The sequence below is a fragment of the Rhyacophila brunnea genome, unplaced genomic scaffold (genome assembly GCF_057557595.1).
Source record: "Rhyacophila brunnea isolate RB1 unplaced genomic scaffold, BYU_Rbru_1.0 scaffold_10, whole genome shotgun sequence".
NCBI classification, from domain to species: Eukaryota; Metazoa; Arthropoda; class Insecta; order Trichoptera; family Rhyacophilidae; genus Rhyacophila; species Rhyacophila brunnea.
The window spans coordinates 35,481,066-35,487,818 of record NW_028232752.1 but is presented as its reverse complement, the minus strand read 5'-3'; positions in this window follow the sequence as shown (position 1 = coordinate 35,487,818).

The window sequence follows — 6,753 nt, the reverse complement described above, 5'->3', positions numbered from 1 at the left end:
GAAAGCAAAAAGAAATTTAACGTGGCTACTAACTTGTTCAATTAAAGTGTCCTGTGCGCAGCCAGTTTGACGAATGTGCTGCTATGTTCACAATACTCATTGACATTATGACTCTTTTGTATGTTGTGGATACATGTAGAATGTAGATAGATATACAACCTATTTCACTATCAATAGGATAATAATGATTGTCAAATATTGAAGAATGGTTATTACATTTACATTATAAAATATAAAATTTATATTATGCTACTAAATATTATTTATTTATCTTAATAACATTGTTACACATTATTAATAAAAGATATATTTTGTATCATGTACAAATAAATACACAGCTTAGTGTCACTCTAGCCTTAATCTAGCTCTAATATCAAAACACAGTCACTTATTTTAATTAATAATCTATAAGAGGAAAATAAACAACTTCAGAAAAGAGGTGTACTTTGATGAGCAAATAAATGTGAAAAGATATATAACTTGAAAAAACCTCTAGAAAAAATCATATTTGAAAAAAATACGAGGCCCGACGGGATTTTAACCGGTATGTATGTTCAATATATGGAATGTTACATTCTAAAAACTTGTGAATTATACGTTGAATAAAAGAAATGGTTTGTGAAAAGATATGTTGTAAATATTTTCTGTCAAATTATAAAAGTATATATTTTTTGTAGCAGTGAAGGGTGGATGTAGGCTGTTAAGATCCGACATAAGTAGTGCACACTAGTAACTTTGCCAGCCATACTTTATTTGTTTTCATTGAACCAACAATACAAATTCCAGATAGTGTTGGTTAATTTTTAAAATTCAATTAAACTTTGCGTAAACCGAACCATAATAGTTGATAATAGAAAAAAAATATTCGTCTATCTATAAAATGCAATTTGTAGTCTTAGTTCAGTGGTGCATAACCTATTTAACAGAAGGACCGCGGTGGGTGCAAGTGTTGAAAAATAATGATAATAATGATATTATAATAATATTATACTACACTAGCCATACATTTTAATTATTTTTGTGTTGTGTGTCATATTATTTTCTGGGTACTTAATGTATTTTATTGTGTGTATGTTTTTATAAGAAATAAATATTTTTTTTTTATTATTTTCTATATTTTTAATTTTATACCTACTTTATGATAGTCGGCCTTACCATTATGTACACATATTCATGTCATTGTAATAACAATGAATATAGCATCAGGAGTTTAGCGTTCCAAGTTCCAAGTGTGAACCACTGACCGATGAATGTTTATATGTGGTCTTGGAAAATAATTTATGGACATGCTTTTCATGACCAGCTAGTAAATTTCTACGCTCATTGATGGATGTATGCCGTAGTGTACCAAATGATAAGCGCTCTTCAAAATTATGCCAAGAGTGTAGCAGCAGTAGCGTGTAAAATGGTGGTTCTTGGTTGCTGTATGACGCCGCTTAATTTTTTATACAAAGTTATTAAAAAATAACATATACACGCTTGCTTTCCTTAGATCAACTGCAAGATCTTCACACCCTTTCAGGCATGGTGTAATGAATGAGAAGCGTCTGTAGCAATAATAAATAATAAATAATGGTATTTTCATACTAGAGCAACTAGGCGTATTTAGTAGGTTCTTTTATTAGGAGTGTAGGTAGTAGATGGTTTATGAAATACAAAAGTAGGTATCATGATACTATTTACTTTTAGAATAGAGCTTACGTGAGAAGAAACTTTCTATACATCACAATATGTACTAAAAGCTAAATAATTTTCTCTCATAGAAACCTGATTGCGATAACCAATCCGCCCAACGCCCAACCGAAGATAGCCTTGCTCCTCTCGGACGAAATATGGAGACACGCGTGGAGGATGAGAAATGATAATATTTCTCATTTTCTTCACACCACTGTCGAACCTACTTGAGTAATAAGTGTAAGCCTAATAGAGGTTTTTCGAGATGAGACAAAATATTTTACAGGCGCCTCCAACCACGATACGTTAGAAATCACTATAAGATTTGTGAGAACAAAAACTATCTAGTAGTATTGATAATGATAAACCTTGAATATATTGGAACAATACTTACCTCAGCACTTGCATTAAAAGAATAAAATTTAACAGTTCGGTCAAGGACGGTAGAAAATACCTAGGTATCTACTATATTATTATTGTCTAATAACAAAGAGCTAAAGGGAGAGTTGTAATATTGACATTAGCGTGGAAAGTGTCAACAATTAGCGCTCCTACAAGTTTACCGATGGAGTGATTGAGGGGCGGAAACCGGAAGTTCGCATCCGCCGGCCGGATGTTAGACCTTTCCTGAAGTGGAGTCACGTCTCATGTACTGCGCGACCAGCTTAACCTACCTTTGTTTCGCCACTAGTCACTATCGCATTTGCGGTACACAGCATGCAACGGAGCTACCTATCGTTATTGAACGGCGGTAATCAAACATAATAACGGTTAAATATGATTGATTTATCATAAAGATAATAATTAGTAAATTAGTAGATCGATAGTTTTCAAAGGTTTTCGATAGACGGCGCGCGACGCTCTTCTTTCTTCTCTTTTGACCATGATCGATCCTAATAGGATCATACGAACCTCTAAATAGTAGAGGTTTGTATAAACAGATTTTTGTTTTCACGAGAAATGGATGTTAGCCACTCAGTGACGTCCCTAGACAAAATGCCACCCCATTTTTTTAGTATAGTATTTTTTATCATTCTTTCATGACTCCAATATCTAAGAAATGTGTTGCATAGATACATTACTAACAAAATATATACCTCTAACTAACATACAGAATTAAATTTAAGTCTGAGTCTGAGATTCTATTTAGTTGATATTTTTGACACATTTGGTTTGTACCATTTAGCAATGCACAGATTTATTATTTTCATACCATTTTTTCTGACCATGTCCGATCCTAATAGGGTCATATGGACCTCCACTGAGTGGAGGTTTGTATTAACAGATTTTGTTTTTTACGAGAAATGGATGTCAGCCACTTGCTTAACCTATTAGGTCCATACCCTGACACACACAAATTGAAAAACAATATGTGTACTTGCCAGACCCAGGATTCGAACCTGGGACCCACGGCGTGATAATCCAACGCTTAAGCCGCGCGGCCACCGTGGGGTTTACTATGCTATTATTGTACAATATGTAAACAAAATATTTTCAGCTATTTCTATTAAATATAATATTTCTATATATACTATTTCTATATATTCCAAATGATTCTCCTCGATTTGCCACCCCTCTAGTAACCCCCAAGCGACGCTTAATCTGCCTAACCCTACGGGACGTCACTGTAGCCACTTGCTCAATCTATCAGGTCCAGATTCCAAATATAAACTGAAAATAATATGTGTATAATATTTGCCAGATCCAGGATTCGATCTTGGGACCCACGATCCACGACATTATAAGCCGGCGCTTTTTTTAACGCCGCTAAAATAACTGTGAGATAAATTAGCATGTTGCTCACCACACAGTTTCTCAAACCTTGAAATTAATTTTCTATGCAGCCACAGCATAGGCAATGTGCTACCCTTAATCAGACTCAAAATCCCGTCCCTTACTATTTATAGTTTTACATTATATTGTCCTGTTTTATTTCCTAGTCATATTACATGTTATTATTTAGTTATCTTGAATGAATAGATGTACCTATATAAACATTTTTAAGTTTGATTATACGTATCCACAAAATGCAAAATCCGTGAGCGGCTCAACAAAAAATGTCAACTCCACGGAATTTACTGTTGTTGTACATATTACTTGTATTCTCATCATTCCTGTCTTAGTTTTCCGCTTTTTTACATGTGCCGTCCGCAAGCAACGCACAATTGACCAGCCCACATGGAACACCACTAAAGTACCTACTTTAGTATTAATACAAAAAATCGTAATTGACAATATAATAACAAGGTTTTTTCTATAATAATATATTAATTTTTAATGTGATGGATGTGCTTGTTTATTATATTAGCACAAAGTTTAACAACTTGCAGATAATCCACCAAATCCCGTTCAGCAAAAATACCACGTTACGAATGGCAACATCACTTGCATTACTTTGCTTGTTAAAGTATTACATTATTCAATTAGATTTAACTAAAATTGAACAATGGGCTCACTCTGAATTTTTTGTGTCAATGAAGTATCGCATGATAATTCCATCATTTTTTTACGTTTTAATAGTAGTCAATCCAAATTCATCATCTTGATCGCGCCTCCTTTTGCCCCAGTCTGAGGCTCCCATGGAGGCACGCCTCCCAGTTTGGAAATCGCTGCTCTAAACAGTCTAAACCTCGGTGCCACACATCTCCACATACCTAAACCACCGTTTTTTGAGAGTATGCTACGTGGAAATGATTTAATTCTTAGTAGAAGTGTGTATATAAATTTAAAGATGCCTAATTCAAAATAAATAAAATAAATGGTAATAGGGACCTAACGAATTTGCAGATAATTTGAAACTAAACATGAAATGGGACGGTATTCTAAAGCAGTTTAAGGGCGGTACTTTGGCAAAGGGACGTCATTGCAGGTTCGTCAACGCCGATGGTTTCAGATTTCTGTTCGTTTTATTTTTAATTTATATAATCATTTGCGAGTTTTACAATACTGCGTAATAAGAATTTAATTTGTTCAAAACAAATATCAGACTGAGATTTAGGGTCCTTTGTCCGATTGGGCGCCGACGGTTTACGTAATTCTTACGATGAGGTAGTTACGGCACTGCGTTGCTTGCGAATCGATTATGAATTTTGGTAACTTTCATACAAGACGAGAAAACCGACGAAAAGTAAATACGGTAGCAGGAAAATTATTTGAAACATTGTTGAAAGTTAAATAAACGAAACCGCAAACAAATAACAATTTGTTTCTATGTTTCTTGAAAGTTTCACTTAAAAGGATTGCTTCTCATTTTTGTTGTGATTAAAATATTTCCTCCTGGCATTCCTATGCGGACGAAGGACAAAGGGAGGTAGATGATTCAATATTTGCAATGTAACTCTACATATTTTAATTCAACAACGAGAAAATACTCGGAATATGTTGTTGGTTTAGTAAAAGTTTTGTTTTTTAATATATTAGTTTTCAACGATATTGTTCCATCGATAATGTTACGTTGAATGATTGGATGTTGGTAGATACTTTTATTTTGATAATTTTAATGGTATTGAATTAAACGCTTTTATAGATATAACTATAATAATTACAAGATAAAAAGAACTTTTTATATACAACGTTTTTTAATTTTCTGTTGAATCATATAAACTTGACTTGACTAGCTTAAACGTTCAAAAAAATTTGTAAGTACTTGATAGAAATACTGAATAAATATACTGAAATGTCATTTTGACACTTCATATTGATTTCCATAGTAACGCAGGTATATATTAATATTAATAATTAAGTTGCTAGGACCATCCGCTTAGCAACCAATAATGGTGTCGAAATAACTTTTCATACGAAACAGAATTAACTGAAAATGAATTTAATTCCACTTAAAGATGGCTAAAAGTATTATAAAAAAGCATTGGCACCGTGTTCTGATATATTCTAAAAGTTTCAAATGTCTAGCTAGTCGGGAAGTTAGTTAAAAATCGATTGCAAAATTTGTACCGGACAAATAAGAATACGAGCTAAGAAAAACGTAAAAAATAGCAGTAGGTAAGTTCGTTATAATTTTAGATACCCAATTTAATATTATTGGTAGTTTGTTAAGCAATATATTAAAAACTAGATAGAGAAAATTACTATTTTTACTGCTAACGAGAACATATCCGGCTGCACAGAGTTGAATTTAAATTAACAAGGTTTTCACGGGGCAGTATTTAGTTAGTCAGTCACTTAACCCATTTTTTTATAGAATTATAAATAACCATGTACTTGTTTTTTCGTACAAGGTGGTTGTTAGTAATTTTGAACAATCACAAACACACAGGCTTTGAGAAAAACACATAAATATTGTGTGTCCTGACCGGGAATCGAACCCAGGAACTCTCGGGTGGAAGGCAAGCGCTTTACGCACTTCACCACGAAAGCCGCCATCACTCAACCCATTGTGTCCATATACCTACTGGTGATGGTTTTAGCAGTGGACTGTATAATTTTAAGGTGGTAGTGGATTCCGGATCTAGGAGGGGGGGGGGGGATAACAGGATGCCAGACACTGACTTTTTTTGATGTTGATGATGGCTCCGTGGTCTGGTTGCACTATCAGTCGTGCGGTATTGTTTATTTGGATTACCCGTACACTGTTGATGGATGATATAATATGAGGTTGATGAATGATGATGATGAGTTGTATGAATGATGAGACCCGGTTGTGGATTGGAAGTATGCGGTTTTACGTGTGTAGAGTCTAAGATGAGAATAAGAATGTGATGCCAATAAGAAGAAGGTGACAACAGAAATATTTATGTTGGACTACCAGACTAAACACAAGCAACATACCATGTACCAGATAGCAGCCAGCTGTGAAAATTCGACTAACCATCGCCAGACCGGCGAGACACTACTGTGTCACTCTTGCGTGATTTTTTCTTTTTTTTATTAAAAATCTTTTTATCCGTCATTATTTTCTTTTCAAGGTTATAACATTGATGAAAAGATATGCGATACCTACCTACCTAATAAGGTTTTCATTACTGTCACTGTGTACATAAATCGATTTTCTGAAATCGCATATGTGTGGTTATATTAATATTCATAGCGGATGTCGACTGTTGCGACTTCCTGCGTGAGTTT